This window comes from Lissotriton vulgaris, chromosome 6 (genome assembly GCF_964263255.1).
Source record: "Lissotriton vulgaris chromosome 6, aLisVul1.2, whole genome shotgun sequence".
In the NCBI taxonomy this organism is placed as follows: Eukaryota; Metazoa; Chordata; class Amphibia; order Caudata; family Salamandridae; genus Lissotriton; species Lissotriton vulgaris.
Window position 1 is genome coordinate 315,207,902 of NC_141694.1, and position 27,543 is coordinate 315,235,444.

At 52.1% G+C, this 27,543-nt stretch overlaps 16 non-coding genes and 2 pseudogenes across 16 annotated transcripts; all 18 read right to left on the reverse strand.

Moving 5' to 3' along the window:
- Positions 1-292: 292 nt before the first annotated feature.
- On the reverse strand, positions 293-483 carry LOC147707233 (U2 spliceosomal RNA). Its single transcript, XR_015296972.1, has one exon. It is a non-coding gene; the product is annotated as a U2 spliceosomal RNA (small nuclear RNA).
- Positions 484-1,469: 986 nt separating this feature from the next.
- On the reverse strand, positions 1,470-1,660 carry LOC147707234 (U2 spliceosomal RNA). Its single transcript, XR_015296973.1, has one exon. It is a non-coding gene; the product is annotated as a U2 spliceosomal RNA (small nuclear RNA).
- A 986-nt stretch (positions 1,661-2,646) lies between these two features.
- On the reverse strand, positions 2,647-2,837 carry LOC147707235 (U2 spliceosomal RNA). Its single transcript, XR_015296974.1, has one exon. It is a non-coding gene; the product is annotated as a U2 spliceosomal RNA (small nuclear RNA).
- Positions 2,838-3,823: 986 nt separating this feature from the next.
- Positions 3,824-4,013, reverse strand: LOC147707236 (U2 spliceosomal RNA). Its single transcript, XR_015297083.1, has one exon. It is a non-coding gene; the product is annotated as a U2 spliceosomal RNA (small nuclear RNA).
- A 1,614-nt stretch (positions 4,014-5,627) lies between these two features.
- On the reverse strand, positions 5,628-5,802 carry LOC147707237 (U2 spliceosomal RNA; annotated as a pseudogene).
- Positions 5,803-8,378: 2,576 nt separating this feature from the next.
- LOC147707238 (U2 spliceosomal RNA) lies at positions 8,379-8,569 on the reverse strand. Its single transcript, XR_015296975.1, has one exon. It is a non-coding gene; the product is annotated as a U2 spliceosomal RNA (small nuclear RNA).
- A 986-nt stretch (positions 8,570-9,555) lies between these two features.
- On the reverse strand, positions 9,556-9,752 carry LOC147707239 (U2 spliceosomal RNA). The gene has a single exon (XR_015297073.1). It is a non-coding gene; the product is annotated as a U2 spliceosomal RNA (small nuclear RNA).
- A 1,625-nt stretch (positions 9,753-11,377) lies between these two features.
- LOC147707240 (U2 spliceosomal RNA) lies at positions 11,378-11,568 on the reverse strand. The gene has a single exon (XR_015296976.1). It is a non-coding gene; the product is annotated as a U2 spliceosomal RNA (small nuclear RNA).
- A 986-nt stretch (positions 11,569-12,554) lies between these two features.
- LOC147707241 (U2 spliceosomal RNA) lies at positions 12,555-12,745 on the reverse strand. The gene has a single exon (XR_015296977.1). It is a non-coding gene; the product is annotated as a U2 spliceosomal RNA (small nuclear RNA).
- Positions 12,746-13,731: 986 nt separating this feature from the next.
- On the reverse strand, positions 13,732-13,922 carry LOC147707242 (U2 spliceosomal RNA). The gene has a single exon (XR_015296978.1). It is a non-coding gene; the product is annotated as a U2 spliceosomal RNA (small nuclear RNA).
- Positions 13,923-14,908: 986 nt separating this feature from the next.
- On the reverse strand, positions 14,909-15,099 carry LOC147707243 (U2 spliceosomal RNA). Its single transcript, XR_015296979.1, has one exon. It is a non-coding gene; the product is annotated as a U2 spliceosomal RNA (small nuclear RNA).
- A 986-nt stretch (positions 15,100-16,085) lies between these two features.
- Positions 16,086-16,275, reverse strand: LOC147707244 (U2 spliceosomal RNA). Its single transcript, XR_015297084.1, has one exon. It is a non-coding gene; the product is annotated as a U2 spliceosomal RNA (small nuclear RNA).
- Positions 16,276-17,889: 1,614 nt separating this feature from the next.
- Positions 17,890-18,064, reverse strand: LOC147707245 (U2 spliceosomal RNA; annotated as a pseudogene).
- Positions 18,065-20,640: 2,576 nt separating this feature from the next.
- LOC147707246 (U2 spliceosomal RNA) lies at positions 20,641-20,831 on the reverse strand. Its single transcript, XR_015296980.1, has one exon. It is a non-coding gene; the product is annotated as a U2 spliceosomal RNA (small nuclear RNA).
- Positions 20,832-21,817: 986 nt separating this feature from the next.
- LOC147707247 (U2 spliceosomal RNA) lies at positions 21,818-22,014 on the reverse strand. The gene has a single exon (XR_015297074.1). It is a non-coding gene; the product is annotated as a U2 spliceosomal RNA (small nuclear RNA).
- Positions 22,015-23,639: 1,625 nt separating this feature from the next.
- LOC147707248 (U2 spliceosomal RNA) lies at positions 23,640-23,830 on the reverse strand. The gene has a single exon (XR_015296982.1). It is a non-coding gene; the product is annotated as a U2 spliceosomal RNA (small nuclear RNA).
- A 974-nt stretch (positions 23,831-24,804) lies between these two features.
- Positions 24,805-25,001, reverse strand: LOC147707249 (U2 spliceosomal RNA). The gene has a single exon (XR_015297075.1). It is a non-coding gene; the product is annotated as a U2 spliceosomal RNA (small nuclear RNA).
- Positions 25,002-26,626: 1,625 nt separating this feature from the next.
- LOC147707250 (U2 spliceosomal RNA) lies at positions 26,627-26,817 on the reverse strand. The gene has a single exon (XR_015296983.1). It is a non-coding gene; the product is annotated as a U2 spliceosomal RNA (small nuclear RNA).
- Between the last annotated feature and the right edge of the window lie 726 nt (positions 26,818-27,543).

Sequence of the window (27,543 nt, forward strand, 5' to 3'; positions counted from 1 at the left end):
TGCAAAAACAGTCTTTTTCCCACGTTTGTCTCTTTTCAAAGTGCAGCGTCTGGATGGAGAAGGGGAAAAAAAACAAAGAAAATAAGTTGAAAAATAAATAAATAAATAACGCACGGCCGGGTGGCCGCAAAGTGGCAATTAAGTAAAATACATACATAATTAAGGCAAGACACAGTGACCACTTTGCTTTTATTCACAGGCAAACACAATAGCGCCACTTTACAGGGTTTGGTAGTGAAGCGCTACTTTCGTTTTCTCGTCTATTTTTCAACAGCATTGTTTTCCCCGGGTGGGGAAGTGCACCATTCCTGGAGGTACTGCAATACCAGGTTGATGCGTGGAGTGGACAGAGCAAGCTCCTATTCCATCTCCCTGTTCCAAAAATCAATTTAATATATGGTCCCCAGATAGAGGACGTATCAGATATTAAACTGATAAGAACAGATACTACACTTGATCTTAGCCAAAAGGCCGAGAAGCGATAACCAGAATGGTGGCAGAATTAACGCCTCCCGAAGAAATCTACCTTGGTCACCCGGACCGGGGTCTTCCCTCTCACCGTCGCTGGTCGCCCTTTCGCCTCTTTTTCTGACTCCCGGCAAGAGCTCAGCATGTGCCGGTGGAAAGGAGGCCCCGGCCTCAGGCTTTCCCCCGGCTCCCAGAGTCCTCCTCGGCTGTCGCCTCATTAGGCGTCACTTTGCATACCCACGTTGTCCTCTTTCTAGTATTTGCATGCCCCTCCCCTTCCTGCGCACTGCTTCCAGCCGGCTGGCCGGAAAGCCTGGCAGCCAGGGGATGCTGGGAATCAGGCCAGGAAGCCCTGGACAGCTCCCTGACCGGAAGTGGCCGGACCCTCGCCCTCGCTTGCCTGGGACACTGCTCCCCTGCAGCCTGAGGCCTATAGATAAGGCTTGGCCGTTCGTGGCCGTTCGGGGACGGGCGGGGCGGGCAGAGAAGGAAAAGGACTCTGTATTTTTCTTCTTGCTCAGAGAAGCCAAGGGCAGTGCCCACTTCTCGGCATGCCTGCCTGCCTGCCTGCTTCCCTCCCTCCCTCCCTCCCTCCCTCCCTCCCTCCCTCCCTCCCTCCCTCCATCCATCCATCCTTGTGACTTGCTGAGAACCTTCCTCCATTCGTTCCCCAGTGAAATGGATCCAAAAACCAATGAAACTCTGCTGCTGCAAAAACAGTCTTTTTCCCACGTTTGTCTCTTTTCAAAGTGCAGCGTCTGGATGGAGAAGGGGAAAAAAAACAAAGAAAATAAGTTGAAAAATAAATAAATAAATAACGCACGGCCGGGTGGCCGCAAAGTGGCAATTAAGTAAAATACATACATAATTAAGGCAAGACACAGTGACCACTTTGCTTTTATTCACAGGCAAACACAATAGCGCCACTTTACAGGGTTTGGTAGTGAAGCGCTACTTTCGTTTTCTCGTCTATTTTTCAACAGCATTGTTTTCCCCGGGTGGGGAAGTGCACCATTCCTGGAGGTACTGCAATACCAGGTTGATGCGTGGAGTGGACAGAGCAAGCTCCTATTCCATCTCCCTGTTCCAAAAATCAATTTAATATATGGTCCCCAGATAGAGGACGTATCAGATATTAAACTGATAAGAACAGATACTACACTTGATCTTAGCCAAAAGGCCGAGAAGCGATAACCAGAATGGTGGCAGAATTAACGCCTCCCGAAGAAATCTACCTTGGTCACCCGGACCGGGGTCTTCCCTCTCACCGTCGCTGGTCGCCCTTTCGCCTCTTTTTCTGACTCCCGGCAAGAGCTCAGCATGTGCCGGTGGAAAGGAGGCCCCGGCCTCAGGCTTTCCCCCGGCTCCCAGAGTCCTCCTCGGCTGTCGCCTCATTAGGCGTCACTTTGCATACCCACGTTGTCCTCTTTCTAGTATTTGCATGCCCCTCCCCTTCCTGCGCACTGCTTCCAGCCGGCTGGCCGGAAAGCCTGGCAGCCAGGGGATGCTGGGAATCAGGCCAGGAAGCCCTGGACAGCTCCCTGACCGGAAGTGGCCGGACCCTCGCCCTCGCTTGCCTGGGACACTGCTCCCCTGCAGCCTGAGGCCTATAGATAAGGCTTGGCCGTTCGTGGCCGTTCGGGGACGGGCGGGGCGGGCAGAGAAGGAAAAGGACTCTGTATTTTTCTTCTTGCTCAGAGAAGCCAAGGGCAGTGCCCACTTCTCGGCATGCCTGCCTGCCTGCCTGCTTCCCTCCCTCCCTCCCTCCCTCCCTCCCTCCCTCCCTCCCTCCCTCCCTCCCTCCATCCATCCTTGTGACTTGCTGAGAACCTTCCTCCATTCGTTCCCCAGTGAAATGGATCCAAAAACCAATGAAACTCTGCTGCTGCAAAAACAGTCTTTTTCCCACGTTTGTCTCTTTTCAAAGTGCAGCGTCTGGATGGAGAAGGGGAAAAAAAACAAAGAAAATAAGTTGAAAAATAAATAAATAAATAACGCACGGCCGGGTGGCCGCAAAGTGGCAATTAAGTAAAATACATACATAATTAAGGCAAGACACAGTGACCACTTTGCTTTTATTCACAGGCAAACACAATAGCGCCACTTTACAGGGTTTGGTAGTGAAGCGCTACTTTCGTTTTCTCGTCTATTTTTCAACAGCATTGTTTTCCCCGGGTGGGGAAGTGCACCATTCCTGGAGGTACTGCAATACCAGGTTGATGCGTGGAGTGGACAGAGCAAGCTCCTATTCCATCTCCCTGTTCCAAAAATCAATTTAATATATGGTCCCCAGATAGAGGACGTATCAGATATTAAACTGATAAGAACAGATACTACACTTGATCTTAGCCAAAAGGCCGAGAAGCGATAACCAGAATGGTGGCAGAATTAACGCCTCCCGAAGAAATCTACCTTGGTCACCCGGACCGGGGTCTTCCCTCTCACCGTCGCTGGTCGCCCTTTCGCCTCTTTTTCTGACTCCCGGCAAGAGCTCAGCATGTGCCGGTGGAAAGGAGGCCCCGGCCTCAGGCTTTCCCCCGGCTCCCAGAGTCCTCCTCGGCTGTCGCCTCATTAGGCGTCACTTTGCATACCCACGTTGTCCTCTTTCTAGTATTTGCATGCCCCTCCCCTTCCTGCGCACTGCTTCCAGCCGGCTGGCCGGAAAGCCTGGCAGCCAGGGGATGCTGGGAATCAGGCCAGGAAGCCCTGGACAGCTCCCTGACCGGAAGTGGCCGGACCCTCGCCCTCGCTTGCCTGGGACACTGCTCCCCTGCAGCCTGAGGCCTATAGATAAGGCTTGGCCGTTCGTGGCCGTTCGGGGACGGGCGGGGCGGGCAGAGAAGGAAAAGGACTCTGTATTTTTCTTCTTGCTCAGAGAAGCCAAGGGCAGTGCCCACTTCTCGGCATGCCTGCCTGCCTGCCTGCTTCCCTCCCTCCCTCCCTCCCTCCCTCCCTCCCTCCCTCCCTCCCTCCCTCCATCCATCCATCCTTGTGACTTGCTGAGAACCTTCCTCCATTCGTTCCCCAGTGAAATGGATCCAAAAACCAATGAAACTCTGCTGCTGCAAAAACAGTCTTTTTCCCACGTTTGTCTCTTTTCAAAGTGCAGCGTCTGGATGGAGAAGGGGAAAAAAAACAAAGAAAATAAGTTGAAAAATAAATAAATAAATAACGCACGGCCGGGTGGCCGCAAAGTGGCAATTAAGTAAAATACATACATAATTAAGGCAAGACACAGTGACCACTTTGCTTTTATTCACAGGCAAACACAATAGCGCCACTTTACAGGGTTTGGTAGTGAAGCGCTACTTTCGTTTTCTCGTCTATTTTTCAACAGCATTGTTTTCCCCGGGTGGGGAAGTGCACCATTCCTGGAGGTACTGCAATACCAGGTTGATGCGTGGAGTGGACAGAGCAAGCTCCTATTCCATCTCCCTGTTCCAAAAATCAATTTAATATATGGTCCCCAGATAGAGGACGTATCAGATATTAAACTGATAAGAACAGATTTTTTTTTTTTTCCTACCCGTCACACCCTCAGTTAGCAGGTCTGGCCAGTCTGCCACACCCGCCGGCCTCGCCCTTCACCCGAGCCGTCTCGCCTGGCCTACTTGCCCAGGGGGTACTAGGCATGGCTTATCTTTTCAGCCAACCCCGGTCTGTCCTGCTACTACCTCCACCCAGCAGCCAACCAGCCCAGCTGAAAGCGGGGAACCAATCCGCAGACAGCCATTAGCTGGTTGGCCTTGTGCCGGTCGGACCTAGGAGGGTTCGCCTGGACAGGGGGGCGACTTAGCCTTCCAGCCATGCCGTTCGGCCCTGTCGTTCCATCCAAGGTCATCAGCCCGGGTGTCAGCCCAAGCCGGTTGGCACAGCAGCCCAGTCTCGCCTGCTGACCTACGTAAAAAATCACCATTCAGCCGGCCTGCCAGTCAGTCCCCACTGGGGTTCCTGCCCGACAGTCCAGCATGCCAGGCTACTAAAAACGTTATGACATTTCTGTCATATTTCGTTCCGGTACCGGCCCCTTCCGTTCCGATTCCGAATCTCGTTTCACCTACTGGGAATATCATTGACCCACGAAGTCCAATGAAAACATCCCAACTGACCGCCCTCCCCTAGGGGAGGCAAGTGGTACTACACTTGATCTTAGCCAAAAGGCCGAGAAGCGATAACCAGAATGGTGGCAGAATTAACGCCTCCCGAAGAAATCTACCTTGGTCACCCGGACCGGGGTCTTCCCTCTCACCGTCGCTGGTCGCCCTTTCGCCTCTTTTTCTGACTCCCGGCAAGAGCTCAGCATGTGCCGGTGGAAAGGAGGCCCCGGCCTCAGGCTTTCCCCCGGCTCCCAGAGTCCTCCTCGGCTGTCGCCTCATTAGGCGTCACTTTGCATACCCACGTTGTCCTCTTTCTAGTATTTGCATGCCCCTCCCCTTCCTGCGCACTGCTTCCAGCCGGCTGGCCGGAAAGCCTGGCAGCCAGGGGATGCTGGGAATCAGGCCAGGAAGCCCTGGACAGCTCCCTGACCGGAAGTGGCCGGACCCTCGCCCTCGCTTGCCTGGGACACTGCTCCCCTGCAGCCTGAGGCCTATAGATAAGGCTTGGCCGTTCGTGGCCGTTCGGGGACGGGCGGGGCGGGCAGAGAAGGAAAAGGACTCTGTATTTTTCTTCTTGCTCAGAGAAGCCAAGGGCAGTGCCCACTTCTCGGCATGCCTGCCTGCCTGCCTGCTTCCCTCCCTCCCTCCCTCCCTCCCTCCCTCCCTCCCTCCCTCCCTCCCTCCATCCATCCATCCTTGTGACTTGCTGAGAACCTTCCTCCATTCGTTCCCCAGTGAAATGGATCCAAAAACCAATGAAACTCTGCTGCTGCAAAAACAGTCTTTTTCCCACGTTTGTCTCTTTTCAAAGTGCAGCGTCTGGATGGAGAAGGGGAAAAAAAACAAAGAAAATAAGTTGAAAAATAAATAAATAAATAACGCACGGCCGGGTGGCCGCAAAGTGGCAATTAAGTAAAATACATACATAATTAAGGCAAGACACAGTGACCACTTTGCTTTTATTCACAGGCAAACACAATAGCGCCACTTTACAGGGTTTGGTAGTGAAGCGCTACTTTCGTTTTCTCGTCTATTTTTCAACAGCATTGTTTTCCCCGGGTGGGGAAGTGCACCATTCCTGGAGGTACTGCAATACCAGGTTGATGCGTGGAGTGGACAGAGCAAGCTCCTATTCCATCTCCCTGTTCCAAAAATCAATTTAATATATGGTCCCCAGATAGAGGACGTATCAGATATTAAACTGATAAGAACAGATTTTTTTTTTTTGTAAAAATATACTTTATTTATAATTTTAGAGCTGCACAGTTACATATCAACCAGTCCCATAGGGTGGTATACATTTAACCTGTTTAGGTGGTGCACGCAGGCACTGACCTAACGGTTTTCCATCAAGATTTCTTGTACTTTTTCCCAAGGTACATTTTTTTAAGCTAAAATGTTTGTTCAAGTGACCCATTCTGCCCATTTCTTTTGTTTCCAAGTGACTTCTGCCTTTTGTTTACCCATGTGCTTAATATCAGAAAAGTAAAAGGTCATCATTTTGTCTAAACAGATATGTATTGTATCTTTTACCTCTAAGTTTTTATGTTTGAACAGAATTAGGTTCCTTGTTATCCATAGACTTTCCTTAGCTGCACATATTATTCTCCATAGGGTTCTGTCTTTATTTTTTGACACTGAAGACCCTAGGCCATACAAGATAATTTCATATGTAACAGGGTCTTGGTTTGTGATCCCTTTGATTAATTTACTTATTTTTGACCAAAAAACATTTGCAAAGACACAGTTCCAAAAAAAATGGACGATGGATTCATCCCCAGGGCAGTCTGTTCTGGGGCACTTTGCTGAGTTAGCCAGGCCTCTTCTGTGCTGGAAGGTTTTGACTGGCAAGGCGTTGTTGACGGCTAACCATGCAATGTCTTTTTGAGTGTTCGTGATGTCTGGGTGGTTAACTTTTTCCCATACTTTCTTAGAGAGGTCTTCTGACAAGTTGTTAACCATTTCCAGTTTCTCCAGTGTCACCAATTGCTTCTTCAGGGTTAGTCTGTTGGCCATGTCCTCTGGTTCTATTTCCAGTTCCTTCAGCATCTGTAAGAAGGGCTGGAGTACGGCGTAGAGTTTGTGTGGGAAGAATGCAACAGGCATCCTATTGTCTCTGGGTATGAGTTGGAATTTGTAGAAAATGTCTCCTGCTCCATATCTTATGTAGTGACCCGCCAGGTTTCTCATTTCCCTTATTGCAGTAAAACAATGACAGAAGTAATTCAAAAAGATATACATGTATAGGTTAGGTACATTTTTCCCCCCACTTTCTGTGTGTTTGTACATTATAGTTCTTTTCACTTTCTCCATTTTTGAGTTCCATAAGAAGGTGAATAAACTTTTTTGTAAAAGTCTCAAAGTCTCTTTGCATGGAGGAAAAATCATGGCCGAGTACAAGATGAGTGGGAGTATCACTGCCTTAGTCACCATGACTTTCCCCGTCATGGACAGTGATCTTGTTTTCCATAGGCCCAGCTTTTGGTTGATTTTTTGCTGGACTGGGGGCCAGTTGACCTGGCCTTCTGTATCCTCAGAAAACAGGATCCCTAAGATTTTGGTTGGTCTTCTGGTTGTCTTGACATCAAGCTTTGCCAAGTTATCCCATTTCCCAATAATGAGGCAGGTACTCTTGTCTATGTTTAGGGATAGACCTGACGCATGCGCAAATGTTTTGGAGTGTAGCAGGACTCTCTTAGCTGAAGAGGGGTCTGGGCATAGCACTGTCACGTCGTCCATATATGCAATGCATTTAGCCATCTTTCCTTTTGCCCCGGGTACGAAGACTCCTTTTATTATCTTGTCTTTTCTTAGCGTGGAGAGTAGTGGCTTGGTGGCAGAATTAACGCCTCCCGAAGAAATCTACCTTGGTCACCCGGACCGGGGTCTTCCCTCTCACCGTCGCTGGTCGCCCTTTCGCCTCTTTTTCTGACTCCCGGCAAGAGCTCAGCATGTGCCGGTGGAAAGGAGGCCCCGGCCTCAGGCTTTCCCCCGGCTCCCAGAGTCCTCCTCGGCTGTCGCCTCATTAGGCGTCACTTTGCATACCCACGTTGTCCTCTTTCTAGTATTTGCATGCCCCTCCCCTTCCTGCGCACTGCTTCCAGCCGGCTGGCCGGAAAGCCTGGCAGCCAGGGGATGCTGGGAATCAGGCCAGGAAGCCCTGGACAGCTCCCTGACCGGAAGTGGCCGGACCCTCGCCCTCGCTTGCCTGGGACACTGCTCCCCTGCAGCCTGAGGCCTATAGATAAGGCTTGGCCGTTCGTGGCCGTTCGGGGACGGGCGGGGCGGGCAGAGAAGGAAAAGGACTCTGTATTTTTCTTCTTGCTCAGAGAAGCCAAGGGCAGTGCCCACTTCTCGGCATGCCTGCCTGCCTGCCTGCTTCCCTCCCTCCCTCCCTCCCTCCCTCCCTCCCTCCCTCCCTCCCTCCCTCCCTCCATCCATCCATCCTTGTGACTTGCTGAGAACCTTCCTCCATTCGTTCCCCAGTGAAATGGATCCAAAAACCAATGAAACTCTGCTGCTGCAAAAACAGTCTTTTTCCCACGTTTGTCTCTTTTCAAAGTGCAGCGTCTGGATGGAGAAGGGGAAAAAAAACAAAGAAAATAAGTTGAAAAATAAATAAATAAATAACGCACGGCCGGGTGGCCGCAAAGTGGCAATTAAGTAAAATACATACATAATTAAGGCAAGACACAGTGACCACTTTGCTTTTATTCACAGGCAAACACAATAGCGCCACTTTACAGGGTTTGGTAGTGAAGCGCTACTTTCGTTTTCTCGTCTATTTTTCAACAGCATTGTTTTCCCCGGGTGGGGAAGTGCACCATTCCTGGAGGTACTGCAATACCAGGTTGATGCGTGGAGTGGACAGAGCAAGCTCCTATTCCATCTCCCTGTTCCAAAAATCAATTTAATATATGGTCCCCAGATAGAGGACGTATCAGATATTAAACTGATAAGAACAGATACTACACTTGATCTTAGCCAAAAGGCCGAGAAGCGATAACCAGAATGGTGGCAGAATTAACGCCTCCCGAAGAAATCTACCTTGGTCACCCGGACCGGGGTCTTCCCTCTCACCGTCGCTGGTCGCCCTTTCGCCTCTTTTTCTGACTCCCGGCAAGAGCTCAGCATGTGCCGGTGGAAAGGAGGCCCCGGCCTCAGGCTTTCCCCCGGCTCCCAGAGTCCTCCTCGGCTGTCGCCTCATTAGGCGTCACTTTGCATACCCACGTTGTCCTCTTTCTAGTATTTGCATGCCCCTCCCCTTCCTGCGCACTGCTTCCAGCCGGCTGGCCGGAAAGCCTGGCAGCCAGGGGATGCTGGGAATCAGGCCAGGAAGCCCTGGACAGCTCCCTGACCGGAAGTGGCCGGACCCTCGCCCTCGCTTGCCTGGGACACTGCTCCCCTGCAGCCTGAGGCCTATAGATAAGGCTTGGCCGTTCGTGGCCGTTCGGGGACGGGCGGGGCGGGCAGAGAAGGAAAAGGACTCTGTATTTTTCTTCTTGCTCAGAGAAGCCAAGGGCAGTGCCCACTTCTCGGCATGCCTGCCTGCCTGCCTGCTTCCCTCCCTCCCTCCCTCCCTCCCTCCCTCCCTCCCTCCCTCCCTCCCTCCATCCATCCATCCTTGTGACTTGCTGAGAACCTTCCTCCATTCGTTCCCCAGTGAAATGGATCCAAAAACCAATGAAACTCTGCTGCTGCAAAAACAGTCTTTTTCCCACGTTTGTCTCTTTTCAAAGTGCAGCGTCTGGATGGAGAAGGGGAAAAAAAACAAAGAAAATAAGTTGAAAAATAAATAAATAAATAACGCACGGCCGGGTGGCCGCAAAGTGGCAATTAAGTAAAATACATACATAATTAAGGCAAGACACAGTGACCACTTTGCTTTTATTCACAGGCAAACACAATAGCGCCACTTTACAGGGTTTGGTAGTGAAGCGCTACTTTCGTTTTCTCGTCTATTTTTCAACAGCATTGTTTTCCCCGGGTGGGGAAGTGCACCATTCCTGGAGGTACTGCAATACCAGGTTGATGCGTGGAGTGGACAGAGCAAGCTCCTATTCCATCTCCCTGTTCCAAAAATCAATTTAATATATGGTCCCCAGATAGAGGACGTATCAGATATTAAACTGATAAGAACAGATTTTTTTTTTTGTCCTACCCGTCACACCCTCAGTCAGCAGGTCTGGCCAGTCTGCCACACCCGCCGGCCTCGCCCTTCACCCGAGCCGTCTCGCCTGGCCTACTTGCCCAGGGGGTACTAGGCATGGCTTATCTTTTCAGCCAACCCCGGTCTGTCCTGCTACTACCTCCACCCAGCAGCCAACCAGCCCAGCTGAAAGCGGGGAACCAATCCGCAGACAGCCATTAGCTGGTTGGCCTTGTGCCGGTCGGACCTAGGAGGGTTCGCCTGGACAGGGGGGCGACTTAGCCTTCCAGCCATGCCGTTCGGCCCTGTCGTTCCATCCAAGGTCATCAGCCCGGGTGTCAGCCCAAGCCGGTTGGCACAGCAGCCCAGTCTCGCCTGCTGACCTACGTAAAAAATCACCATTCAGCCGGCCTGCCAGTCAGTCCCCACTGGGGTTCCTGCCCGACAGTCCAGCATGCCAGGCTACTAAAAACGTTATGACATTGCTGTCATATGCATTATGACATTTCTGTCATATTTCGTCACGATTCCGTCAGATTCCGTTCCGAATCTCATTTCACCGTGTTGGGAATATCATTGACCCACGAAGTTCAATGAAAACATCCCAACTGACCGCCCTCCCCTAGGGGAGGCAAGTGGTACTACACTTGATCTTAGCCAAAAGGCCGAGAAGCGATAACCAGAATGGTGGCAGAATTAACGCCTCCCGAAGAAATCTACCTTGGTCACCCGGACCGGGGTCTTCCCTCTCACCGTCGCTGGTCGCCCTTTCGCCTCTTTTTCTGACTCCCGGCAAGAGCTCAGCATGTGCCGGTGGAAAGGAGGCCCCGGCCTCAGGCTTTCCCCCGGCTCCCAGAGTCCTCCTCGGCTGTCGCCTCATTAGGCGTCACTTTGCATACCCACGTTGTCCTCTTTCTAGTATTTGCATGCCCCTCCCCTTCCTGCGCACTGCTTCCAGCCGGCTGGCCGGAAAGCCTGGCAGCCAGGGGATGCTGGGAATCAGGCCAGGAAGCCCTGGACAGCTCCCTGACCGGAAGTGGCCGGACCCTCGCCCTCGCTTGCCTGGGACACTGCTCCCCTGCAGCCTGAGGCCTATAGATAAGGCTTGGCCGTTCGTGGCCGTTCGGGGACGGGCGGGGCGGGCAGAGAAGGAAAAGGACTCTGTATTTTTCTTCTTGCTCAGAGAAGCCAAGGGCAGTGCCCACTTCTCGGCATGCCTGCCTGCCTGCCTGCTTCCCTCCCTCCCTCCCTCCCTCCCTCCCTCCCTCCCTCCCTCCCTCCCTCCATCCATCCATCCTTGTGACTTGCTGAGAACCTTCCTCCATTCGTTCCCCAGTGAAATGGATCCAAAAACCAATGAAACTCTGCTGCTGCAAAAACAGTCTTTTTCCCACGTTTGTCTCTTTTCAAAGTGCAGCGTCTGGATGGAGAAGGGGAAAAAAAACAAAGAAAATAAGTTGAAAAATAAATAAATAAATAACGCACGGCCGGGTGGCCGCAAAGTGGCAATTAAGTAAAATACATACATAATTAAGGCAAGACACAGTGACCACTTTGCTTTTATTCACAGGCAAACACAATAGCGCCACTTTACAGGGTTTGGTAGTGAAGCGCTACTTTCGTTTTCTCGTCTATTTTTCAACAGCATTGTTTTCCCCGGGTGGGGAAGTGCACCATTCCTGGAGGTACTGCAATACCAGGTTGATGCGTGGAGTGGACAGAGCAAGCTCCTATTCCATCTCCCTGTTCCAAAAATCAATTTAATATATGGTCCCCAGATAGAGGACGTATCAGATATTAAACTGATAAGAACAGATACTACACTTGATCTTAGCCAAAAGGCCGAGAAGCGATAACCAGAATGGTGGCAGAATTAACGCCTCCCGAAGAAATCTACCTTGGTCACCCGGACCGGGGTCTTCCCTCTCACCGTCGCTGGTCGCCCTTTCGCCTCTTTTTCTGACTCCCGGCAAGAGCTCAGCATGTGCCGGTGGAAAGGAGGCCCCGGCCTCAGGCTTTCCCCCGGCTCCCAGAGTCCTCCTCGGCTGTCGCCTCATTAGGCGTCACTTTGCATACCCACGTTGTCCTCTTTCTAGTATTTGCATGCCCCTCCCCTTCCTGCGCACTGCTTCCAGCCGGCTGGCCGGAAAGCCTGGCAGCCAGGGGATGCTGGGAATCAGGCCAGGAAGCCCTGGACAGCTCCCTGACCGGAAGTGGCCGGACCCTCGCCCTCGCTTGCCTGGGACACTGCTCCCCTGCAGCCTGAGGCCTATAGATAAGGCTTGGCCGTTCGTGGCCGTTCGGGGACGGGCGGGGCGGGCAGAGAAGGAAAAGGACTCTGTATTTTTCTTCTTGCTCAGAGAAGCCAAGGGCAGTGCCCACTTCTCGGCATGCCTGCCTGCCTGCCTGCTTCCCTCCCTCCCTCCCTCCCTCCCTCCCTCCCTCCCTCCCTCCCTCCCTCCCTCCATCCATCCTTGTGACTTGCTGAGAACCTTCCTCCATTCGTTCCCCAGTGAAATGGATCCAAAAACCAATGAAACTCTGCTGCTGCAAAAACAGTCTTTTTCCCACGTTTGTCTCTTTTCAAAGTGCAGCGTCTGGATGGAGAAGGGGAAAAAAAACAAAGAAAATAAGTTGAAAAATAAATAAATAAATAACGCACGGCCGGGTGGCCGCAAAGTGGCAATTAAGTAAAATACATACATAATTAAGGCAAGACACAGTGACCACTTTGCTTTTATTCACAGGCAAACACAATAGCGCCACTTTACAGGGTTTGGTAGTGAAGCGCTACTTTCGTTTTCTCGTCTATTTTTCAACAGCATTGTTTTCCCCGGGTGGGGAAGTGCACCATTCCTGGAGGTACTGCAATACCAGGTTGATGCGTGGAGTGGACAGAGCAAGCTCCTATTCCATCTCCCTGTTCCAAAAATCAATTTAATATATGGTCCCCAGATAGAGGACGTATCAGATATTAAACTGATAAGAACAGATACTACACTTGATCTTAGCCAAAAGGCCGAGAAGCGATAACCAGAATGGTGGCAGAATTAACGCCTCCCGAAGAAATCTACCTTGGTCACCCGGACCGGGGTCTTCCCTCTCACCGTCGCTGGTCGCCCTTTCGCCTCTTTTTCTGACTCCCGGCAAGAGCTCAGCATGTGCCGGTGGAAAGGAGGCCCCGGCCTCAGGCTTTCCCCCGGCTCCCAGAGTCCTCCTCGGCTGTCGCCTCATTAGGCGTCACTTTGCATACCCACGTTGTCCTCTTTCTAGTATTTGCATGCCCCTCCCCTTCCTGCGCACTGCTTCCAGCCGGCTGGCCGGAAAGCCTGGCAGCCAGGGGATGCTGGGAATCAGGCCAGGAAGCCCTGGACAGCTCCCTGACCGGAAGTGGCCGGACCCTCGCCCTCGCTTGCCTGGGACACTGCTCCCCTGCAGCCTGAGGCCTATAGATAAGGCTTGGCCGTTCGTGGCCGTTCGGGGACGGGCGGGGCGGGCAGAGAAGGAAAAGGACTCTGTATTTTTCTTCTTGCTCAGAGAAGCCAAGGGCAGTGCCCACTTCTCGGCATGCCTGCCTGCCTGCCTGCTTCCCTCCCTCCCTCCCTCCCTCCCTCCCTCCCTCCCTCCCTCCCTCCCTCCATCCATCCATCCTTGTGACTTGCTGAGAACCTTCCTCCATTCGTTCCCCAGTGAAATGGATCCAAAAACCAATGAAACTCTGCTGCTGCAAAAACAGTCTTTTTCCCACGTTTGTCTCTTTTCAAAGTGCAGCGTCTGGATGGAGAAGGGGAAAAAAAACAAAGAAAATAAGTTGAAAAATAAATAAATAAATAACGCACGGCCGGGTGGCCGCAAAGTGGCAATTAAGTAAAATACATACATAATTAAGGCAAGACACAGTGACCACTTTGCTTTTATTCACAGGCAAACACAATAGCGCCACTTTACAGGGTTTGGTAGTGAAGCGCTACTTTCGTTTTCTCGTCTATTTTTCAACAGCATTGTTTTCCCCGGGTGGGGAAGTGCACCATTCCTGGAGGTACTGCAATACCAGGTTGATGCGTGGAGTGGACAGAGCAAGCTCCTATTCCATCTCCCTGTTCCAAAAATCAATTTAATATATGGTCCCCAGATAGAGGACGTATCAGATATTAAACTGATAAGAACAGATACTACACTTGATCTTAGCCAAAAGGCCGAGAAGCGATAACCAGAATGGTGGCAGAATTAACGCCTCCCGAAGAAATCTACCTTGGTCACCCGGACCGGGGTCTTCCCTCTCACCGTCGCTGGTCGCCCTTTCGCCTCTTTTTCTGACTCCCGGCAAGAGCTCAGCATGTGCCGGTGGAAAGGAGGCCCCGGCCTCAGGCTTTCCCCCGGCTCCCAGAGTCCTCCTCGGCTGTCGCCTCATTAGGCGTCACTTTGCATACCCACGTTGTCCTCTTTCTAGTATTTGCATGCCCCTCCCCTTCCTGCGCACTGCTTCCAGCCGGCTGGCCGGAAAGCCTGGCAGCCAGGGGATGCTGGGAATCAGGCCAGGAAGCCCTGGACAGCTCCCTGACCGGAAGTGGCCGGACCCTCGCCCTCGCTTGCCTGGGACACTGCTCCCCTGCAGCCTGAGGCCTATAGATAAGGCTTGGCCGTTCGTGGCCGTTCGGGGACGGGCGGGGCGGGCAGAGAAGGAAAAGGACTCTGTATTTTTCTTCTTGCTCAGAGAAGCCAAGGGCAGTGCCCACTTCTCGGCATGCCTGCCTGCCTGCCTGCTTCCCTCCCTCCCTCCCTCCCTCCCTCCCTCCCTCCCTCCCTCCCTCCCTCCCTCCATCCATCCTTGTGACTTGCTGAGAACCTTCCTCCATTCGTTCCCCAGTGAAATGGATCCAAAAACCAATGAAACTCTGCTGCTGCAAAAACAGTCTTTTTCCCACGTTTGTCTCTTTTCAAAGTGCAGCGTCTGGATGGAGAAGGGGAAAAAAAACAAAGAAAATAAGTTGAAAAATAAATAAATAAATAACGCACGGCCGGGTGGCCGCAAAGTGGCAATTAAGTAAAATACATACATAATTAAGGCAAGACACAGTGACCACTTTGCTTTTATTCACAGGCAAACACAATAGCGCCACTTTACAGGGTTTGGTAGTGAAGCGCTACTTTCGTTTTCTCGTCTATTTTTCAACAGCATTGTTTTCCCCGGGTGGGGAAGTGCACCATTCCTGGAGGTACTGCAATACCAGGTTGATGCGTGGAGTGGACAGAGCAAGCTCCTATTCCATCTCCCTGTTCCAAAAATCAATTTAATATATGGTCCCCAGATAGAGGACGTATCAGATATTAAACTGATAAGAACAGATACTACACTTGATCTTAGCCAAAAGGCCGAGAAGCGATAACCAGAATGGTGGCAGAATTAACGCCTCCCGAAGAAATCTACCTTGGTCACCCGGACCGGGGTCTTCCCTCTCACCGTCGCTGGTCGCCCTTTCGCCTCTTTTTCTGACTCCCGGCAAGAGCTCAGCATGTGCCGGTGGAAAGGAGGCCCCGGCCTCAGGCTTTCCCCCGGCTCCCAGAGTCCTCCTCGGCTGTCGCCTCATTAGGCGTCACTTTGCATACCCACGTTGTCCTCTTTCTAGTATTTGCATGCCCCTCCCCTTCCTGCGCACTGCTTCCAGCCGGCTGGCCGGAAAGCCTGGCAGCCAGGGGATGCTGGGAATCAGGCCAGGAAGCCCTGGACAGCTCCCTGACCGGAAGTGGCCGGACCCTCGCCCTCGCTTGCCTGGGACACTGCTCCCCTGCAGCCTGAGGCCTATAGATAAGGCTTGGCCGTTCGTGGCCGTTCGGGGACGGGCGGGGCGGGCAGAGAAGGAAAAGGACTCTGTATTTTTCTTCTTGCTCAGAGAAGCCAAGGGCAGTGCCCACTTCTCGGCATGCCTGCCTGCCTGCCTGCTTCCCTCCCTCCCTCCCTCCCTCCCTCCCTCCCTCCCTCCCTCCCTCCCTCCATCCATCCATCCTTGTGACTTGCTGAGAACCTTCCTCCATTCGTTCCCCAGTGAAATGGATCCAAAAACCAATGAAACTCTGCTGCTGCAAAAACAGTCTTTTTCCCACGTTTGTCTCTTTTCAAAGTGCAGCGTCTGGATGGAGAAGGGGAAAAAAAACAAAGAAAATAAGTTGAAAAATAAATAAATAAATAACGCACGGCCGGGTGGCCGCAAAGTGGCAATTAAGTAAAATACATACATAATTAAGGCAAGACACAGTGACCACTTTGCTTTTATTCACAGGCAAACACAATAGCGCCACTTTACAGGGTTTGGTAGTGAAGCGCTACTTTCGTTTTCTCGTCTATTTTTCAACAGCATTGTTTTCCCCGGGTGGGGAAGTGCACCATTCCTGGAGGTACTGCAATACCAGGTTGATGCGTGGAGTGGACAGAGCAAGCTCCTATTCCATCTCCCTGTTCCAAAAATCAATTTAATATATGGTCCCCAGATAGAGGACGTATCAGATATTAAACTGATAAGAACAGATTTTTTTTTTTTTCCTACCCGTCACACCCTCAGTTAGCAGGTCTGGCCAGTCTGCCACACCCGCCGGCCTCGCCCTTCACCCGAGCCGTCTCGCCTGGCCTACTTGCCCAGGGGGTACTAGGCATGGCTTATCTTTTCAGCCAACCCCGGTCTGTCCTGCTACTACCTCCACCCAGCAGCCAACCAGCCCAGCTGAAAGCGGGGAACCAATCCGCAGACAGCCATTAGCTGGTTGGCCTTGTGCCGGTCGGACCTAGGAGGGTTCGCCTGGACAGGGGGGCGACTTAGCCTTCCAGCCATGCCGTTCGGCCCTGTCGTTCCATCCAAGGTCATCAGCCCGGGTGTCAGCCCAAGCCGGTTGGCACAGCAGCCCAGTCTCGCCTGCTGACCTACGTAAAAAATCACCATTCAGCCGGCCTGCCAGTCAGTCCCCACTGGGGTTCCTGCCCGACAGTCCAGCATGCCAGGCTACTAAAAACGTTATGACATTTCTGTCATATTTCGTTCCGGTACCGGCCCCTTCCGTTCCGATTCCGAATCTCGTTTCACCTACTGGGAATATCATTGACCCACGAAGTCCAATGAAAACATCCCAACTGACCGCCCTCCCCTAGGGGAGGCAAGTGGTACTACACTTGATCTTAGCCAAAAGGCCGAGAAGCGATAACCAGAATGGTGGCAGAATTAACGCCTCCCGAAGAAATCTACCTTGGTCACCCGGACCGGGGTCTTCCCTCTCACCGTCGCTGGTCGCCCTTTCGCCTCTTTTTCTGACTCCCGGCAAGAGCTCAGCATGTGCCGGTGGAAAGGAGGCCCCGGCCTCAGGCTTTCCCCCGGCTCCCAGAGTCCTCCTCGGCTGTCGCCTCATTAGGCGTCACTTTGCATACCCACGTTGTCCTCTTTCTAGTATTTGCATGCCCCTCCCCTTCCTGCGCACTGCTTCCAGCCGGCTGGCCGGAAAGCCTGGCAGCCAGGGGATGCTGGGAATCAGGCCAGGAAGCCCTGGACAGCTCCCTGACCGGAAGTGGCCGGACCCTCGCCCTCGCTTGCCTGGGACACTGCTCCCCTGCAGCCTGAGGCCTATAGATAAGGCTTGGCCGTTCGTGGCCGTTCGGGGACGGGCGGGGCGGGCAGAGAAGGAAAAGGACTCTGTATTTTTCTTCTTGCTCAGAGAAGCCAAGGGCAGTGCCCACTTCTCGGCATGCCTGCCTGCCTGCCTGCTTCCCTCCCTCCCTCCCTCCCTCCCTCCCTCCCTCCCTCCCTCCCTCCCTCCCTCCATCCATCCTTGTGACTTGCTGAGAACCTTCCTCCATTCGTTCCCCAGTGAAATGGATCCAAAAACCAATGAAACTCTGCTGCTGCAAAAACAGTCTTTTTCCCACGTTTGTCTCTTTTCAAAGTGCAGCGTCTGGATGGAGAAGGGGAAAAAAAACAAAGAAAATAAGTTGAAAAATAAATAAATAAATAACGCACGGCCGGGTGGCCGCAAAGTGGCAATTAAGTAAAATACATACATAATTAAGGCAAGACACAGTGACCACTTTGCTTTTATTCACAGGCAAACACAATAGCGCCACTTTACAGGGTTTGGTAGTGAAGCGCTACTTTCGTTTTCTCGTCTATTTTTCAACAGCATTGTTTTCCCCGGGTGGGGAAGTGCACCATTCCTGGAGGTACTGCAATACCAGGTTGATGCGTGGAGTGGACAGAGCAAGCTCCTATTCCATCTCCCTGTTCCAAAAATCAATTTAATATATGGTCCCCAGATAGAGGACGTATCAGATATTAAACTGATAAGAACAGATTTTTTTTTTTTGTAAAAATATACTTTATTTATAATTTTAGAGCTGCACAGTTACATATCAACCAGTCCCATAGGGTGGTATACATTTAACCTGTTTAGGTGGTGCACGCAGGCACTGACCTAACGGTTTTCCATCAAGATTTCTTGTACTTTTTCCCAAGGTACATTTTTTTAAGCTAAAATGTTTGTTCAAGTGACCCATTCTGCCCATTTCTTTTGTTTCCAAGTGACTTCTGCCTTTTGTTTACCCATGTGCTTAATATCAGAAAAGTAAAAGGTCATCATTTTGTCTAAACAGATATGTATTGTATCTTTTACCTCTAAGTTTTTATGTTTGAACAGAATTAGGTTCCTTGTTATCCATAGACTTTCCTTAGCTGCACATATTATTCTCCATAGGGTTCTGTCTTTATTTTTTGACACTGAAGACCCTAGGCCATACAAGATAATTTCATATGTAACAGGGTCTTGGTTTGTGATCCCTTTGATTAATTTACTTATTTTTGACCAAAAAACATTTGCAAAGACACAGTTCCAAAAAAAATGGACGATGGATTCATCCCCAGGGCAGTCTGTTCTGGGGCACTTTGCTGAGTTAGCCAGGCCTCTTCTGTGCTGGAAGGTTTTGACTGGCAAGGCGTTGTTGACGGCTAACCATGCAATGTCTTTTTGAGTGTTCGTGATGTCTGGGTGGTTAACTTTTTCCCATACTTTCTTAGAGAGGTCTTCTGACAAGTTGTTAACCATTTCCAGTTTCTCCAGTGTCACCAATTGCTTCTTCAGGGTTAGTCTGTTGGCCATGTCCTCTGGTTCTATTTCCAGTTCCTTCAGCATCTGTAAGAAGGGCTGGAGTACGGCGTAGAGTTTGTGTGGGAAGAATGCAACAGGCATCCTATTGTCTCTGGGTATGAGTTGGAATTTGTAGAAAATGTCTCCTGCTCCATATCTTATGTAGTGACCCGCCAGGTTTCTCATTTCCCTTATTGCAGTAAAACAATGACAGAAGTAATTCAAAAAGATATACATGTATAGGTTAGGTACATTTTTCCCCCCACTTTCTGTGTGTTTGTACATTATAGTTCTTTTCACTTTCTCCATTTTTGAGTTCCATAAGAAGGTGAATAAACTTTTTTGTAAAAGTCTCAAAGTCTCTTTGCATGGAGGAAAAATCATGGCCGAGTACAAGATGAGTGGGAGTATCACTGCCTTAGTCACCATGACTTTCCCCGTCATGGACAGTGATCTTGTTTTCCATAGGCCCAGCTTTTGGTTGATTTTTTGCTGGACTGGGGGCCAGTTGACCTGGCCTTCTGTATCCTCAGAAAACAGGATCCCTAAGATTTTGGTTGGTCTTCTGGTTGTCTTGACATCAAGCTTTGCCAAGTTATCCCATTTCCCAATAATGAGGCAGGTACTCTTGTCTATGTTTAGGGATAGACCTGACGCATGCGCAAATGTTTTGGAGTGTAGCAGGACTCTCTTAGCTGAAGAGGGGTCTGGGCATAGCACTGTCACGTCGTCCATATATGCAATGCATTTAGCCATCTTTCCTTTTGCCCCGGGTACGAAGACTCCTTTTATTATCTTGTCTTTTCTTAGCGTGGAGAGTAGTGGCTTGGTGGCAGAATTAACGCCTCCCGAAGAAATCTACCTTGGTCACCCGGACCGGGGTCTTCCCTCTCACCGTCGCTGGTCGCCCTTTCGCCTCTTTTTCTGACTCCCGGCAAGAGCTCAGCATGTGCCGGTGGAAAGGAGGCCCCGGCCTCAGGCTTTCCCCCGGCTCCCAGAGTCCTCCTCGGCTGTCGCCTCATTAGGCGTCACTTTGCATACCCACGTTGTCCTCTTTCTAGTATTTGCATGCCCCTCCCCTTCCTGCGCACTGCTTCCAGCCGGCTGGCCGGAAAGCCTGGCAGCCAGGGGATGCTGGGAATCAGGCCAGGAAGCCCTGGACAGCTCCCTGACCGGAAGTGGCCGGACCCTCGCCCTCGCTTGCCTGGGACACTGCTCCCCTGCAGCCTGAGGCCTATAGATAAGGCTTGGCCGTTCGTGGCCGTTCGGGGACGGGCGGGGCGGGCAGAGAAGGAAAAGGACTCTGTATTTTTCTTCTTGCTCAGAGAAGCCAAGGGCAGTGCCCACTTCTCGGCATGCCTGCCTGCCTGCCTGCTTCCCTCCCTCCCTCCCTCCCTCCCTCCCTCCCTCCCTCCCTCCCTCCCTCCCTCCATCCATCCATCCTTGTGACTTGCTGAGAACCTTCCTCCATTCGTTCCCCAGTGAAATGGATCCAAAAACCAATGAAACTCTGCTGCTGCAAAAACAGTCTTTTTCCCACGTTTGTCTCTTTTCAAAGTGCAGCGTCTGGATGGAGAAGGGGAAAAAAAACAAAGAAAATAAGTTGAAAAATAAATAAATAAATAACGCACGGCCGGGTGGCCGCAAAGTGGCAATTAAGTAAAATACATACATAATTAAGGCAAGACACAGTGACCACTTTGCTTTTATTCACAGGCAAACACAATAGCGCCACTTTACAGGGTTTGGTAGTGAAGCGCTACTTTCGTTTTCTCGTCTATTTTTCAACAGCATTGTTTTCCCCGGGTGGGGAAGTGCACCATTCCTGGAGGTACTGCAATACCAGGTTGATGCGTGGAGTGGACAGAGCAAGCTCCTATTCCATCTCCCTGTTCCAAAAATCAATTTAATATATGGTCCCCAGATAGAGGACGTATCAGATATTAAACTGATAAGAACAGATACTACACTTGATCTTAGCCAAAAGGCCGAGAAGCGATAACCAGAATGGTGGCAGAATTAACGCCTCCCGAAGAAATCTACCTTGGTCACCCGGACCGGGGTCTTCCCTCTCACCGTCGCTGGTCGCCCTTTCGCCTCTTTTTCTGACTCCCGGCAAGAGCTCAGCATGTGCCGGTGGAAAGGAGGCCCCGGCCTCAGGCTTTCCCCCGGCTCCCAGAGTCCTCCTCGGCTGTCGCCTCATTAGGCGTCACTTTGCATACCCACGTTGTCCTCTTTCTAGTATTTGCATGCCCCTCCCCTTCCTGCGCACTGCTTCCAGCCGGCTGGCCGGAAAGCCTGGCAGCCAGGGGATGCTGGGAATCAGGCCAGGAAGCCCTGGACAGCTCCCTGACCGGAAGTGGCCGGACCCTCGCCCTCGCTTGCCTGGGACACTGCTCCCCTGCAGCCTGAGGCCTATAGATAAGGCTTGGCCGTTCGTGGCCGTTCGGGGACGGGCGGGGCGGGCAGAGAAGGAAAAGGACTCTGTATTTTTCTTCTTGCTCAGAGAAGCCAAGGGCAGTGCCCACTTCTCGGCATGCCTGCCTGCCTGCCTGCTTCCCTCCCTCCCTCCCTCCCTCCCTCCCTCCCTCCCTCCCTCCCTCCCTCCATCCATCCATCCTTGTGACTTGCTGAGAACCTTCCTCCATTCGTTCCCCAGTGAAATGGATCCAAAAACCAATGAAACTCTGCTGCTGCAAAAACAGTCTTTTTCCCACGTTTGTCTCTTTTCAAAGTGCAGCGTCTGGATGGAGAAGGGGAAAAAAAACAAAGAAAATAAGTTGAAAAATAAATAAATAAATAACGCACGGCCGGGTGGCCGCAAAGTGGCAATTAAGTAAAATACATACATAATTAAGGCAAGACACAGTGACCACTTTGCTTTTATTCACAGGCAAACACAATAGCGCCACTTTACAGGGTTTGGTAGTGAAGCGCTACTTTCGTTTTCTCGTCTATTTTTCAACAGCATTGTTTTCCCCGGGTGGGGAAGTGCACCATTCCTGGAGGTACTGCAATACCAGGTTGATGCGTGGAGTGGACAGAGCAAGCTCCTATTCCATCTCCCTGTTCCAAAAATCAATTTAATATATGGTCCCCAGATAGAGGACGTATCAGATATTAAACTGATAAGAACAGATTTTTTTTTTTGTCCTACCCGTCACACCCTCAGTCAGCAGGTCTGGCCAGTCTGCCACACCCGCCGGCCTCGCCCTTCACCCGAGCCGTCTCGCCTGGCCTACTTGCCCAGGGGGTACTAGGCATGGCTTATCTTTTCAGCCAACCCCGGTCTGTCCTGCTACTACCTCCACCCAGCAGCCAACCAGCCCAGCTGAAAGCGGGGAACCAATCCGCAGACAGCCATTAGCTGGTTGGCCTTGTGCCGGTCGGACCTAGGAGGGTTCGCCTGGACAGGGGGGCGACTTAGCCTTCCAGCCATGCCGTTCGGCCCTGTCGTTCCATCCAAGGTCATCAGCCCGGGTGTCAGCCCAAGCCGGTTGGCACAGCAGCCCAGTCTCGCCTGCTGACCTACGTAAAAAATCACCATTCAGCCGGCCTGCCAGTCAGTCCCCACTGGGGTTCCTGCCCGACAGTCCAGCATGCCAGGCTACTAAAAACGTTATGACATTGCTGTCATATGCATTATGACATTTCTGTCATATTTCGTCACGATTCCGTCAGATTCCGTTCCGAATCTCATTTCACCGTGTTGGGAATATCATTGACCCACGAAGTTCAATGAAAACATCCCAACTGACCGCCCTCCCCTAGGGGAGGCAAGTGGTACTACACTTGATCTTAGCCAAAAGGCCGAGAAGCGATAACCAGAATGGTGGCAGAATTAACGCCTCCCGAAGAAATCTACCTTGGTCACCCGGACCGGGGTCTTCCCTCTCACCGTCGCTGGTCGCCCTTTCGCCTCTTTTTCTGACTCCCGGCAAGAGCTCAGCATGTGCCGGTGGAAAGGAGGCCCCGGCCTCAGGCTTTCCCCCGGCTCCCAGAGTCCTCCTCGGCTGTCGCCTCATTAGGCGTCACTTTGCATACCCACGTTGTCCTCTTTCTAGTATTTGCATGCCCCTCCCCTTCCTGCGCACTGCTTCCAGCCGGCTGGCCGGAAAGCCTGGCAGCCAGGGGATGCTGGGAATCAGGCCAGGAAGCCCTGGACAGCTCCCTGACCGGAAGTGGCCGGACCCTCGCCCTCGCTTGCCTGGGACACTGCTCCCCTGCAGCCTGAGGCCTATAGATAAGGCTTGGCCGTTCGTGGCCGTTCGGGGACGGGCGGGGCGGGCAGAGAAGGAAAAGGACTCTGTATTTTTCTTCTTGCTCAGAGAAGCCAAGGGCAGTGCCCACTTCTCGGCATGCCTGCCTGCCTGCCTGCTTCCCTCCCTCCCTCCCTCCCTCCCTCCCTCCCTCCCTCCCTCCCTCCCTCCATCCATCCATCCTTGTGACTTGCTGAGAACCTTCCTCCATTCGTTCCCCAGTGAAATGGATCCAAAAACCAATGAAACTCTGCTGCTGCAAAAACAGTCTTTTTCCCACGTTTGTCTCTTTTCAAAGTGCAGCGTCTGGATGGAGAAGGGGAAAAAAAACAAAGAAAATAAGTTGAAAAATAAATAAATAAATAACGCACGGCCGGGTGGCCGCAAAGTGGCAATTAAGTAAAATACATACATAATTAAGGCAAGACACAGTGACCACTTTGCTTTTATTCACAGGCAAACACAATAGCGCCACTTTACAGGGTTTGGTAGTGAAGCGCTACTTTCGTTTTCTCGTCTATTTTTCAACAGCATTGTTTTCCCCGGGTGGGGAAGTGCACCATTCCTGGAGGTACTGCAATACCAGGTTGATGCGTGGAGTGGACAGAGCAAGCTCCTATTCCATCTCCCTGTTCCAAAAATCAATTTAATATATGGTCCCCAGATAGAGGACGTATCAGATATTAAACTGATAAGAACAGATACTACACTTGATCTTAGCCAAAAGGCCGAGAAGCGATAACCAGAATGGTGGCAGAATTAACGCCTCCCGAAGAAATCTACCTTGGTCACCCGGACCGGGGTCTTCCCTCTCACCGTCGCTGGTCGCCCTTTCGCCTCTTTTTCTGACTCCCGGCAAGAGCTCAGCATGTGCCGGTGGAAAGGAGGCCCCGGCCTCAGGCTTTCCCCCGGCTCCCAGAGTCCTCCTCGGCTGTCGCCTCATTAGGCGTCACTTTGCATACCCACGTTGTCCTCTTTCTAGTATTTGCATGCCCCTCCCCTTCCTGCGCACTGCTTCCAGCCGGCTGGCCGGAAAGCCTGGCAGCCAGGGGATGCTGGGAATCAGGCCAGGAAGCCCTGGACAGCTCCCTGACCGGAAGTGGCCGGACCCTCGCCCTCGCTTGCCTGGGACACTGCTCCCCTGCAGCCTGAGGCCTATAGATAAGGCTTGGCCGTTCGTGGCCGTTCGGGGACGGGCGGGGCGGGCAGAGAAGGAAAAGGACTCTGTATTTTTCTTCTTGCTCAGAGAAGCCAAGGGCAGTGCCCACTTCTCGGCATGCCTGCCTGCCTGCCTGCTTCCCTCCCTCCCTCCCTCCCTCCCTCCCTCCCTCCCTCCCTCCATCCATCCTTGTGACTTGCTGAGAACCTTCCTCCATTCGTTCCCCAGTGAAATGGATCCAAAAACCAATGAAACTCTGCTGCTGCAAAAACAGTCTTTTTCCCACGTTTGTCTCTTTTCAAAGTGCAGCGTCTGGATGGAGAAGGGGAAAAAAAACAAAGAAAATAAGTTGAAAAATAAATAAATAAATAACGCACGGCCGGGTGGCCGCAAAGTGGCAATTAAGTAAAATACATACATAATTAAGGCAAGACACAGTGACCACTTTGCTTTTATTCACAGGCAAACACAATAGCGCCACTTTACAGGGTTTGGTAGTGAAGCGCTACTTTCGTTTTCTCGTCTATTTTTCAACAGCATTGTTTTCCCCGGGTGGGGAAGTGCACCATTCCTGGAGGTACTGCAATACCAGGTTGATGCGTGGAGTGGACAGAGCAAGCTCCTATTCCATCTCCCTGTTCCAAAAATCAATTTAATATATGGTCCCCAGATAGAGGACGTATCAGATATTAAACTGATAAGAACAGATTTTTTTTTTTGTCCTACCCGTCACACCCTCAGTCAGCAGGTCTGGCCAGTCTGCCACACCCGCCGGCCTCGCCCTTCACCCGAGCCGTCTCGCCTGGCCTACTTGCCCAGGGGGTACTAGGCATGGCTTATCTTTTCAGCCAACCCCGGTCTGTCCTGCTACTACCTCCACCCAGCAGCCAACCAGCCCAGCTGAAAGCGGGGAACCAATCCGCAGACAGCCATTAGCTGGTTGGCCTTGTGCCGGTCGGACCTAGGAGGGTTCGCCTGGACAGGGGGGCGACTTAGCCTTCCAGCCATGCCGTTCGGCCCTGTCGTTCCATCCAAGGTCATCAGCCCGGGTGTCAGCCCAAGCCGGTTGGCACAGCAGCCCAGTCTCGCCTGCTGACCTACGTAAAAAATCACCATTCAGCCGGCCTGCCAGTCAGTCCCCACTGGGGTTCCTGCCCGACAGTCCAGCATGCCAGGCTACTAAAAACGTTATGACATTGCTGTCATATGCATTATGACATTTCTGTCATATTTCGTCACGATTCCGTCAGATTCCGTTCCGAATCTCATTTCACCGTGTTGGGAATATCATTGACCCACGAAGTTCAATGAAAACATCCCAACTGACCGCCCTCCCCTAGGGGAGGCAAGTGGTACTACACTTGATCTTAGCCAAAAGGCCGAGAAGCGATAACCAGAATGGTGGCAGAATTAACGCCTCCCGAAGAAATCTACCTTGGTCACCCGGACCGGGGTCTTCCCTCTCACCGTCGCTGGTCGCCCTTTCGCCTCTTTTTCTGACTCCCGGCAAGAGCTCAGCATGTGCCGGTGGAAAGGAGGCCCCGGCCTCAGGCTTTCCCCCGGCTCCCAGAGTCCTCCTCGGCTGTCGCCTCATTAGGCGTCACTTTGCATACCCACGTTGTCCTCTTTCTAGTATTTGCATGCCCCTCCCCTTCCTGCGCACTGCTTCCAGCCGGCTGGCCGGAAAGCCTGGCAGCCAGGGGATGCTGGGAATCAGGCCAGGAAGCCCTGGACAGCTCCCTGACCGGAAGTGGCCGGACCCTCGCCCTCGCTTGCCTGGGACACTGCTCCCCTGCAGCCTGAGGCCTATAGATAAGGCTTGGCCGTTCGTGGCCGTTCGGGGACGGGCGGGGCGGGCAGAGAAGGAAAAGGACTCTGTATTTTTCTTCTTGCTCAGAGAAGCCAAGGGCAGTGCCCACTTCTCGGCATGCCTGCCTGCCTGCCTGCTTCCCTCCCTCCCTCCCTCCCTCCCTCCCTCCCTCCCTCCCTCCCTCCCTCCATCCATCCATCCTTGTGACTTGCTGAGAACCTTCCTCCATTCGTTCCCCAGTGAAATGGATCCAAAAACCAATGAAACTCTGCTGCTGCAAAAACAGTCTTTTTCCCACGTTTGTCTCTTTTCAAAGTGCAGCGTCTGGATGGAGAAGGGGAAAAAAAACAAAGAAAATAAGTTGAAAAATAAATAAATAAATAACGCACGGCCGGGTGGCCGCAAAGTGGCAATTAAGTAAAATACATACATAATTAAGGCAAGACACAGTGACCACTTTGCTTTTATTCACAGGCAAACACAATAGCGCCACTTTACAGGGTTTGGTAGTGAAGCGCTACTTTCGTTTTCTCGTCTATTTTTCAACAGCATTGTTTTCCCCGGGTGGGGAAGTGCACCATTCCTGGAGGTACTGCAATACCAGGTTGATGCGTGGAGTGGACAGAGCAAGCTCCTATTCCATCTCCCTGTTCCAAAAATCAATTTAATATATGGTCCCCAGATAGAGGACGTATCAGATATTAAACTGATAAGAACAGATACTACACTTGATCTTAGCCAAAAGGCCGAGAAGCGATAACCAGAATGGTGGCAGAATTAACGCCTCCCGAAGAAATCTACCTTGGTCACCCGGACCGGGGTCTTCCCTCTCACCGTCGCTGGTCGCCCTTTCGCCTCTTTTTCTGACTCCCGGCAAGAGCTCAGCATGTGCCGGTGGAAAGGAGGCCCCGGCCTCAGGCTTTCCCCCGGCTCCCAGAGTCCTCCTCGGCTGTCGCCTCATTAGGCGTCACTTTGCATACCCACGTTGTCCTCTTTCTAGTATTTGCATGCCCCTCCCCTTCCTGCGCACTGCTTCCAGCCGGCTGGCCGGAAAGCCTGGCAGCCAGGGGATGCTGGGAATCAGGCCAGGAAGCCCTGGACACCTGGACAGCTCCCTGACCGGAAGTGGCCGGACCCTCGCCCTCGCTTGCCTGGGACACTGCTCCCCTGCAGCCTGAGGCCTATAGATAAGGCTTGGCCGTTCGTGGCCGTTCGGGGACGGGCGGGGCGGGCAGAGAAGGAAAAGGACTCTGTATTTTTCTTCTTGCTCAGAGAAGCCAAGGGCAGTGCCCACTTCTCGGCATGCCTGCCTGCCTGCCTGCTTCCCTCCCTCCCTCCCTCCCTCCCTCCCTCCCTCCCTCCCTCCCTCCCTCCCTCCATCCATCCTTGTGACTTGCTGAGAACCTTCCTCCATTCGTTCCCCAGTGAAATGGATCCAAAAACCAATGAAACTCTGCTGCTGCAAAAACAGTCTTTTTCCCACG